This window comes from Argiope bruennichi, chromosome 1 (genome assembly GCF_947563725.1).
Source record: "Argiope bruennichi chromosome 1, qqArgBrue1.1, whole genome shotgun sequence".
In the NCBI taxonomy this organism is placed as follows: Eukaryota; Metazoa; Arthropoda; class Arachnida; order Araneae; family Araneidae; genus Argiope; species Argiope bruennichi.
In genome coordinates, this window is record NC_079151.1 from 28,395,523 (window position 1) to 28,407,687 (window position 12,165).

A 12,165-nucleotide genomic window follows, 5' to 3' on the forward strand; every position below is an offset into this window, starting at 1 on the left:
CAAATTTTTGATATTTTGCTTTTTTTTTGTGTTGCTATTTTTAAAAATATTTTTTCTTCATTCACTCCATAGTACAATATATTATTAATTTTTTATGGTTATTTCATGAAGCATTTCATTTCTTAATGGAAATTCTTCAAGTTTTTCTAGTCATTTTTTTTTGACATTTTTTTTTTCTTTGTGAAATTTCCGTATTTAGCATAAATGCCGGTTTTAACGCATTAATCGCCTGTTTCTTAAAATGGAAATTTCAATTATGGTAGAATAAAAATGTTTAAAAGTCTATAGGAAGTTAATAATGTGTGAAAAGCAATTGTCCTGAATTGAATACCTTTCACTGAGTAAAATCTAAATCGTTGATACTCTTCTTGAAAAAAAAAAAAAAAAAGCATCCCTGATAAAATAAGTTGGTTTTGAAATTTCTTCTGTCTTCTAGAGGGGGACTTGGCTGCAGTGCTAGAGATAAATTTCGAGGATAGGCTTGGAATTACTGAAATATGCGGATCAACATAATAAACTATGTGTTTCAGTCAATTTATTTTTCATTAAAATTGGATCTATCTTAGTTATGTATCTGAAGAGTGAATTCAATTTTCAGAATCTTTTTTGTCCTGCATATACATTTGTCCAATAAGGTTCGAAAAGGCTTTCAATTTAAGTATAAATTTAATGCACTTGTTTTGAAGAAAATGCATAGGCATTGTAGTATTTTCCTGAATTCTACACCCTCAAATTAGAAACGATACAAAATACTTCATTAAATATATAAAAACAAAAATAACAAATTATTGAAGCAGTTTTTGCAAAAATAAACATTCTTTTTTGTAGTTAGTGGTATTTTTTTTTTTTTTTTAACTATTCGATGCAGACAAATTTTGCTCAGTTTACTTTTTTCTCACAAAGTCATTCACAAAAGCAGCGATTCATTTAAAATCTTTTCTTATGACATTTATTACTTTTGTAACGTAAATATACATTAAAGGTGCTACAAATTTTCATTTTGAAATTATTGAGCTCTGGATTTTTAGAAAATTTTAATTTATCAGTATAAATTCTATATAAATATGAGGCTACTTTGTAGTTATAAAAATTCAGATAATGAGTACCACGAACAGAATAGTAAATGAGCATTGAAAGAGATTTTTTTTAAAAGAAAATTTCATTTTTTATTTATAAGAACAGGTCACGTTTTTCACGGAAATTTGGCCTGCTTCTCCAGCACTGGCAATCGGTGAATCTCAAAGCATACATAACATGATTGAAGAATGGAAACAAGATATGGAAGAACTTTTGAAAAGTTGCATTACTAGCTGACATTCCGTGACTTGCATGCTAAATATTTCCTTGGATGAAAATCTATATCTGACTTATATAACTTTTAATGGCGAAGGAGATATTCGCATGTATCAAAAGCGAATGCAGAATGGAAGCTAAGACGAATTTTTCTGTCATTAGATGGATAGACAATGCACTTGAAACTGGTGCTGCATTTGTGAGTCGATTATATAAAAGCTATTTTTTTTCCTTCATAGGCATTTCAATAAAATAAAAAAATGGAAAACTCTGTCTACTAAACTTTTGTTTCCTTACTTTGAGAATAAAAGGCTTTGAAAATCCTGATTCCAGTAGAATTTTACCTGTAAATAAAATCAGATGTATTTAAATAACCAATTTTATAATTACAGAAATATATTACACTTCAAATAATTAACAATGCTTCAGTTATGATAAATGTTATAGATGTAGTTACCATAATATTCCATAATAAAAATATATATAATATTTTTTCTAAAAACGGAATAAAATTTTGCTTCAGTTATTTCTTTGTTATTTCTTTTTATAACCAAACTTTGCTTCTTATATACTGATCAGCTAATTTCTAAATTTTAGCGTTCGTTATAATTTTAAAAAGGTAAAAGAAAAAAAATACATTTTTGTTGTTGTAATTAACGTCAGAAACATGCAAATTAAATTTTTCCCTCAAAATCGTTTATAATTTCCCTTCCAACATTTTCCATTTCATACATTTCAAATACAATTCAAATAAATCAAACTTTTGAGATTATTTTGCTTTGTTAAAAAAAAAAAAAAAAAAAAAAAAAGGATATTTTAATTTCTATTCAATATTTCCATGGTTGATGAATTTGCGCTCAATTTAACATCTTACGATTCTATAATCTACACAAAGCATATTCTTCAAAACGCGTCTTTTGTGCTTTCTATAGAAGTTTGCGATAAATTTATACTGTAAATCTCTTGATACAAATTGTCTTTAAAAAAAGTCAAATAAATAAAATTCTCCATAAATGGTTGATTGGGTTATTTCATTGCGTTTTTTATAGCCACTATTTAATTTTCTTAGTTAATTTAATTTTTCTTTCTGAAAAATAATGACATCCTTTGACAATCAATTTACTTAAGAATATTTTAATGTTTATTATTTTAAAAAATAAGACTACAAATCAGTTTTATTGCTATAGGTCCCATCAATATCGTGTAAATTCACTTTTAAAATATTCCTGAAATTCACTTGCAATATTTTCATCTGTATGAATTTCACATACAAATCTAGACTTCAGGTTTTTGTCTCCGATACTTTTTTGTGCTTCGTTTGTTCTATTAAGGGGGGGGGGGGACTGAAGAGTCAAACATCATCTGATTGCTATCGATTTTAACACGCAAGTAAAAAAATATTTTGATTTGCATAACATCTCTGGTTCCAGATCTTCAGAATTTAGCTTAAATATATTTTTCAAAAAGCATCGTTTGTTCATTCTGTAGAAATTTGCTTACATATCTTTATATTTTAAATCTCTTAATACAAATTGCATTCCTTTCTTATCTAAGAAAATCCTGATAAATAAATGTCCTTATCTTCGCCACTGAATCCTTCTGTGGGACAGTTTTATTTCCACTGATGAAGCAGCGTGAAGAATGTCATTATCTCATTGTTTCGGCTTGGCGCGAACTACCGAAATCGCAGTAACCCTCTTACATAAAAGCTCACGCTTCAGATCAGGTCTATGAAGCGGGGGGATTGGGTCAAAGATGCGGTGTTAATGGATCAGATGAAGGAAGGGAAGGGGGTGGTAACGGGGAGGGATTGGTTTTACAGACACTTTCTGATGCGTGTGTGTCTCTTTTATTCTTCGGGCTAGTGTAATCCCTGACGCCTTTGCACTAACACCTTCCACAATCACTGCCGTATCGTTCCCGGTGTTCTCTATTAGAAGGGTTACTGGGATCAAGAGCTGAGAAGAGCGCCAAAAGAGAGAGAAACACCAAACAAGAAGTGTTGGCGACATTTTTTTAAATGTATAGCTCGTACAATTAAAAATCATTGCTTCAATAAAAGTATAAATGTTGGTTTTAAAGAAGTCTTGCATAAGGGATACTTAACTGAATGGCAATTGTAAATGAATGTGGATATTGCAATAGCAAACTATCAGGCTTAGAATTATTGTCTGTTCTAGCAAGTAATTCAAAAAACTCTTCTCGATTAGTTAATGGTCGAGCGAGGGTAATTGACGCTGGAAAAATAATTGATTTTTTTCTTTAAGAGAGAACAATGACTAAATATAAATAATGCTTTGGATATATAAATATAAATAATGCTTTGGATATATAAATATAAATAATGCTTTGGATATATAAATATAAATAATGCTTTGGATATATAAATATAAATAATGCTTTGGATATATAAATATAAATAATGCTTTGGATATATAAATATAAATAATGCTTTCGATATATAAATATAAATAATGCTTTGGATATATAAATATAAATAATGCTTTGGATATATAAATATAAATAATGCTTTGGATATATAAATATAAATAATGCTTTGGATATATAAATATAAATAATGCTTTGAATATATAAATATAAATAATGCTTTGGATATATAAATATAAATAATGCTTTGGATATATAAATAAATATAAATAATGCTTTGGATATGATATTATTTTTTCACCAAACAGATCATATCTGGCCTTTAAAAAAAATATTATGAACGCTTCATTTGTTTTCTATGCGCCTTCAAAGGTTGGCACTCATTGAGTCTATATTCACCTGTCCCATTTGGTCACTAAGCCCCAGCGATACGACCAAATAACGATTTTCAATTCCACCTAATCAAAAAACTTCTAGGGTAGTATCTCGCTTAGACAGAACATCTTAACCATAAATTCTCGCTTACACTTTGAAATATTTTTAAATAATTTTGTTCCCATTAAATGGTTTCTGTTATAGTTTATTAATACAAAAACCCATTTTAAAACTCAAAATCGTTTTGAATTTTTCGCAATCAATTTTTTTTAAGCACATCGACAATTAGAGCATTTTTTTTTTAAAAAACCCACATTATTTCCATTTATCCGGAATCGATTTGTTAAAAAATTGATTGCCATTTTATATTGCTCAAACATTTTTCATAGAAATCATTCCCCCTAAACAAGATGGTCAGAGATATTATTCATTTAATAATTTTTTTTTAACTTCGCCACCCAAAATAAATAATTATAACTTTTATTACCAACTTGGTCGAACTTTCATTATCAACTTGGTCGCCTAATCTCAATTAATTTCATAAGTTTCTGCAAAATACTTAAATATTTTTTTTCGTTTGTCTTTCGGAAGGACGTTTCAATCTAAATTGAAGACAAATTCTAATTAAGTTATAATATGTACCGATATAAATTTATAGTCCAATTTCTATGGTTTGATATAATGATGATTTGTGTAGCTTTAAGCTCCGGACCGGAATCCTCTATATTTTCGTTTCAAAACGCTTAATATTTTTTACGCTTCTTAATTTTTTAAATATTACATGATAATTAAAATGAAAGACCTTTAATTATTTTTGCAACAGTTGCGCTCATAAAGTCGGGAAAATATCGTTATATAACCTAAGAGACTCAGTTGCTTTCTCCTAAAATTCACCGTGCAATAGACCTACATTGAATCATTCTACTTTCAAACTAAAATGAATTCATCGGAAGTCTTCATAGTTTGATTTTAATAAGTAAGTGAAATCTATAAATTTCTAATATTTCGCAGACTTTTTGTCGTACCCATACTACTATACATTTCCAAAATAGAAGTAGTTATGCTATTGGATGGTAGAAAAACAAATCACATAAGGACACGAATTTTCTGCAAGCTGCCAAAATTGCGATAGTGGTACTTTCTATGGTAGCCCTGCGATTCATTACTGCTTATTTACGCCACTGTTCAAAGAAGAATGAAATCTAGTGGAAACTCAAGATAAAACGTTGCTCCAACTGGAAGTTGGTGAGAATGGGGGGTGGAAGAGTGGAAGACCAAGAAAGCAATGAGAGACAGAGTATTGTGTCGAAAAGGTGGCGTTGATATTAAAGGATTATTACCAAGGCTGTCTGCTGTCTCCCAGCCTCGCCGCCTCCGCTTTCGCCTCTTGGCGCCAGAACTGCTGAAATTACTTACCCTTAATTAAACTGAGATTAAAATGGCGAAATGGAAAAGAGTAGTTTGGCTATTTTGCCCCCTCGCCCCTTTTCTCGGAAGAGAGGCACACAATGGAATGAAGGAAATAATGCCCGAGAATGTGAGTATTATGAGTGAAATGAAGCAATAAAAATTCCGCTTACATTGTGCCGAGGAGGGATTATATTTTTGCGCGTTGAGATATTTGTACTACACTTGGACGGCGTCTCGAAATTATTTCCTCCCGAAATGTGTTAGTCTTTGCATATTGTCTTTGTTTCAGAGAAATCAAAGGTGAGTTGGGAAAACGACATTGGAAAGTTCTAGCTTACGCGCATTTTCTGGAAAAAGAATGTAATTTGCCTCGTGCCTTTGTAATCTCGCCGTGAAAATGTCGTAAGAATCTGTGAAAATGTCTCTCTTTTCAAAAATATGAAACCAAATGATTTGATGAAGAACTGTTCAAGCTTCATTTGCCAAAATTGAAAACAACAAATAAGGCTACAATTATTATATGCTATCGATTTTTACAACAATAACCAATAATGTAAGGGCGTATGAAAAAGACGCTCGCAACTTTTTAAAATCTCATTTTTTAGCAAAAATCATGCAATAGACTAAATTTTCATAGAGTTAAATATCAATCTCTATGAGAGATTTGTGTAAAATGTAATTTGCTTGATTTTTCTTTAACAAACTCAGTTCAAAATCTCAGGCAACATCTACGAATCCCAAATATTCATAACAAGGATAATAAGAGACAATTTTTGTTTAATTACTCAGTTGTGTGGCACGTCAGAGTCAGAAAGTTGACTTTACATCCACTAAGCGTTTTTTTTTTTTTTTTTTTTTTTTTTTTTTTTTTTTATATTGTTAGCGGCAATATATGTTGTATTGGGGGAGAAAATGAAATTATGCAAAAACTAGATGCATAAATTAAAATTAGTATCGAGAGAAATTTTGTATTGTTTTAGAATTATGACAGTTTTTTTATGTGGGGGGGGGCATAATTTTACATTTTCCGTAAAAACTATAAACTTTTAATGAATCTATTTATATATCTTTATGAAATAGACAGTCAATAATTTATTAAGGACCCCAATGAAAAAAATTTGCAATACTTTTTCTTTTCTTTTTTCTGTTTAATCCAAGATATTCATATATTTTCATTTTCCTTCTATTTGTTTTTTTCTTTATGTATCTCTTTCTGAAACATAAATGTTGGCATTCAGATAAGATATAACTCTAGTTTCTACTGATTGATGTAGCAAATCCTGATGGGGGTGGGGGGGGGACCCATCTACTAAAGAATTTTTTAAAAAATCCCTATTCCCCGCCCTTTATAATGCAAAACGCTCTTCCTTCCTTATAATCTTTCTCTTTCTGTTTTTAAAGAGCGGGATTATAAATCCAATATTTTGAATATAATACTACAACTCTTGATGAATTAATGAGTCACTTATTGAAAAATAGTGATAGGCATTAAACGATTCTTTCTTTATTTCTTTTTGTATGTATGTGCATGTATGCATGTGTGTGCATCTTCCAAGTCACAATTGCCTTCTCCCTTCTCTTATTTTCTCTTTCTCTCTTTATTCTTAAAACTCTAGATTTTGATATCAACCACAGTTTTTGGGATCCATTGACAAATAAAACAAATCGTTATGAAATGTTATGAAATAAAGTATTATTTACTATGAAATAAACAAAAACATGAAAATCTTTTTTTAGAGTGTAAGTTGTTCAAACTTTTATAATTTCCTTTCCCGTCCCTCCTTTTCTCTTGTTGGTCAATCAAAAAGCCGGCGTTCAGGCCTAGGGGTAGCGCGTCTTCCCCGTCATCTGGGCGTCCTAGGTTCGAGTCCTGGTTCGGTTGGTTGTTCTTCCCCATGCGTTCTATTTGTGAGGTGTGTGTGAAAGAGCCTCTCGTAAAAAGGGGTTGTGTAAGCGAGTGTGTGAGTGTCATCTTCTAGATGAGCTAGAAGTCAGATTTCTGCCCTCTGGTGCTCAGGGGTCTTTACCCTCAAAAGCCACTGCACCCCCTTTCCTCTGTAACGTGGACATGACATCATCATCATGAATCAAAATATTTTCAAATTTATCAGCATAAAGCAATAGATATACTTGATGACATGAATAACTCCTTATTAATTTATATTCATTTCCTCTTTACAGCATCTCAAATCATGAGCATTTCAATGCGGCAATTGTTTTATAGATAACTCCGTAAAAGATTTAATTTTCTATTTACTTATCCTTTCAAAAATTATTGACTCTTCCTGTTGAGGATTAAGGGAAAAAATAATAATAAAGATTTGTCAATGAACTTTGTGCGCATGTCCATTTTTTTCGACGACACTTCTTTCTAGCAACTACCACACATTAATGGGGAAAAAAAGCTTGAGTGCCTACCTGTAACAATGACAAATTAGCGTCCAAACACTTCTGGATACAAAGTTAAGGGTCGAAGGCTGCAGATGCACGCCCTCCATTAAGCTAAGTACACATCACGGAATGATGGCCATTTCCAGAAGTGTCACTGTCTGCAAAACAAACATCATGTCAATTATAACTGATGCTAACATCGCATTAACGCAGGCAGCGTTTTGAAGGGATAATGCCTGATGCATTTAAATGGATAAATGTAAAAAACTTGACTCTGCTGAAAAGAACGAGAAATAAACAAGTTTTTTAAGAATTATTTTCTGATTAATTACTAACAGTTTTTATTTGATAATTAAACAATTAAATTAATTAAATTAAGTATTTTCCATTTTTTCCTTCATAAATTGAAATGTCTAACAATAACTAAAATTTTTCTCTTTCACCTTTTTGGAGAAATGGATATTTTCTACGGACAAAACGAATAAAGAATTCGTTTTTTTCGACACCGTATCATATCATGTCCTTCTCTTTTTTTTATAAGCAAAGAAATACGCTTATTAGAAAACTGTTTTTATCTCAAAATGCTCTTTGAAACAGAACGCTTCCTTACTTATGAGCACTAAGTGCAGAAAAGACTAATTAATAACAAACACCAATAAATTTTAAAAAAATACAGAATATTTTCGATAAATCCGTCACAAAAACGATAGATAATTTATAGAAAAATCTGAGTTTTTTCCCCCCAGTTATTTCTAGTTTTAGACGATTTGGAATTTGGTGAAATTTGGTGAAAGTCACAAATTTAATACAATTTTTTAACATTAATACTTTCAGTTTTTCTTATCATTATCCTTGTTTTTGATAACGACAATTGGGTTCTATATTGCATACCTTATTATATAACTGGATTAATAAACGTATTGAATTCATCACAACTACTTTATTTAGGGTGGAAAACAATAAAATGAAGATCCATAAGTTAAAGAAGAAATCTTTCAGCCGGCGTCCTGGCATAGGGGTAGCGCCTCTTCCCCGTAATCTGGGCGTCTCGGGTTCGAGTCTCGGTTTGGGCGTGGTTGTTCTTCCTGTACTACCTATGAGATGTGTGAATATGCCCTCCTGTAAAAAGGGGTTGTGAAAGCGAGTGAGCGATGTGTAAGTAGTCAAGTCGTACTCTTGGCCCAAATTTGCTCTACGATAAAAACAAGAGGTGCTCCCCCTTAAGCTTAAATCGGCTGTCTTTGAACAGCGGACTTGTCCGTGGCAAGTGCCATAAGAAACAACATCAACAGAAATCTTCCACACCAAGCGAAATTTGCAGAGATATCTTCGAAATGGATTTAATTTTTTAGATTGAATTACTGCGAAAACTTTTTTCCATCTTTCTTTTACTATTAAATTTAAAATAATGACTAAATAATAAAAATTAACTTAAATTTCAATGGAAGTGGTAAATGATGGGCAAACTGAATAATAATAATTGATAACAATTCCCACGATCGCTAGAAACAATTTTTTTTAAAGTAAAAAAATTCCTAAAGCATATCACGCTAAATACTACACTACATTTAAAATAGATTTAAAATATTTTTTTAAAATAACTTAACGAGTGCTAAAAAAATAAAATGTATTTCATCCTTTTTCTTACTTCCGTTTTAAGATAATATGTTTGACGTTCACACAGCTAAATATTACCCTAAATTTAACTTCAATATAATATATATATATATATCTTCAATTATGATATATATATATATATATATATATATATATATATATATATATATATATATATATATCATAATGTCTTAGCGGCGAATGCGAAGATTTGTGTTGTTGATCGATCAGATAGATATTTCCAGCAGAGAAATCCCCTATCGAATTGCACAATCCAGCATCTGCCTTGAATAAATGCTCCCGCCAATCCCGAGAAAGTCAAAACTATTTGGGCCTTTTTATTGGATGATTCCTGTCCGTTTTAACGTCTGCCCGGTCACGTATTATTCGCAGCTCGCCGAGAACTTCGGAGCGGACACAAGTCAATTTCCTTCCGGTCTAGTTTCTGTCCGAGGATATACGCCATCACGAGTGATTGGTCCAGTTGGCCGGGCGCAGATTCAATCACGGATTCTAGGGACGGACTGGATCGGAGGTCCTCTTTTGCTTCCCGCTCGTTTTATTGAATCCCGGTTTCGTTCCAAGATCAGCTAACGACCAGACGGACAATTCCTCTCTCCAAGACATTTCGGTTTCCGGATGGTATTTGTTGGTCAACTTTCGTTCCGGTGATCCACGGCATAGTAAAACACAGAATCTCTTGTATTGATTTGGGGCGAAAGAAAAGAGGATTGATTCTCTTGGTGGCTTTATCATTTCCTTTGAGTTCTGGGACTAAATTTCAATCGGGAAAGGAGAATAGGGCTTATTTGTTTCGAGTTTTTTAATAGTTAGATTGATCTTCCGTTTTGGAATTACACTAGATTTATTTTAGGACAATTTTTATCATTTTTAAGCAGTTGTTTAGATTACGGTGGCAATACTTCAGCTGGTACCCAAGCTGTTTAAATTTCTACACTGCAATAATGGCCCGCATTGAGGAATTTAACATTCACCAAATCACACTGCATCTTCTGTAGATTTCAATGTAGAGTCAGTGATACTCTAACTCCGTAGTGTTACCATGAAATCACCACAGATCTTTGCTTTGATTGATTGAATATTTATAAAATGTGTAGCTTTAGATAGTTCTTGGATTTCCCACTACTGCACACAATGCTCTTGATAACTATAAACTTCTGCTTTTGCTTTATTTGAAAGTCAGAGGAAAAAAAGCTTAATATTAAGAAAAAGCTTTTAACTTTGAAATATTTTCAAATAGCGTAACATCTTAAATCTTTCAGAACTCGATTTCTTTCAATACTTCTTACACCACTTAGGTAAAGGTAAAGGTTTAAAAGATGCTGACTCGTGTCGTTGCTGACATTTATTTTTCCAGCAAATTCCAATATGAACTCATTCTTTCTCAAACAGAAAATTTGTTCCACTACATTAGTTAATAGAAAGGAAAAGGAGATTCGTTATGAAAATTAATCTTTAAGAATAAATGTTATATAAGAATCACTACTTTGGAGTGTGAAACATAAAAAAAAAGTGTTAAACAATTTTAAGCCTCTTCAGTGAATTCACACATGCACACACACATATATAAAAGCGTCTTCAGATATAATTTTTACTTTCTCTTATATGAAGTATAAAAAAAATAAATATATTGTATACTATATATATACAAAGGGAAATATTTTATAATCGTAAAAAAATTCCAACTCGAGATTTTGACAAATCTTCACTTTTCAGGTCACCTTGAGTTCAGAAAACACATTTTTGAAACTATATATGCATCTTTGTTTGTTTGTAAACACGATAATTCCGAAACATTTTAATCTAGAAAAATGACATTTGTTATTAACTTTAAATTTGTAGGTCTCTTTCAAATTCTACACGAATTCATTTGCAGTATTTTGTCTATCTTATTGTCCAAATGCAAATGCAAACAACGACTACAAAATTTGAAAAAAAAAAAAAAAAACCTAGAAGAATAAAACTTTAATACAAATCCATAACAATTTTTGAACCAGAAAGATCAGCATATTGTCCGTCTGTCGGTCTGTACATTTGCATACATGCAAACGTAATAACTCGCTGACGCAATGCCCCTAAGAACAATAAAATTTGAGGTGTGAACTTATTACTTATCTACTTCGTTATAATTCTTAGTAAAATTTTGATGTTAATATGTCTTATTCATTATACTATGAAATACAAAGCTCTCACATGTGGGACTCTGAACATAAAAATCTGATTCCTTGTGGCATTATTCATGGTTTTTTCTAAAGATTGGAGGGAGGAATGATAGCATCTTTATAAAAGTGCATGTTAGAAAGTTTTGGAAAGACCACTCTGGCTGCTTTAATATGTAGTGAGAGAAAAAATTATACTATGAAACACAAAGCTCTCATATGTGGGACTTTGAATATAAAAAACTGATTCCTTGTGGCATTATTCGTGGGTTTTTCTAAAGACTGGAGGGAGGAATGATAGCATCTTTATAAAAGTACATGCTAGAAAGTTTTGGAAAGACCACTCTGGCTGCTTTAATATGTAGTGAGAGAAAAAATTATACTATGAAACACAAAGCTCTCATATGTGGGACTTTGAATATAAAAAACTGATTCCTTGTGGCATTATTCATGGGTTTTTCTAAAGACTGGAGGGAGGAATGATAGCATCTTTATAAAAGTGCATGCTAGA

The 12,165-nt window shown here is 31.4% G+C and overlaps 1 long non-coding RNA gene across 1 annotated transcript in view; it reads right to left on the bottom strand.

Annotated features, from left to right (window-relative positions):
• Positions 1–1,524: 1,524 nt before the first annotated feature.
• Positions 1,525–12,165, bottom strand: part of LOC129968300 (uncharacterized) — a 30,986-nt gene continuing 20,345 nt past the window's right edge. Inside the window, exons 3-4 of the long non-coding RNA XR_008784394.1 lie at positions 7,885–8,015; positions 1,525–1,637 (exon numbers count right to left, since the gene is read on the bottom strand). This is a non-coding gene — a long non-coding RNA (uncharacterized LOC129968300). The remainder of the gene's footprint in view (positions 1,638–7,884; positions 8,016–12,165) is intronic.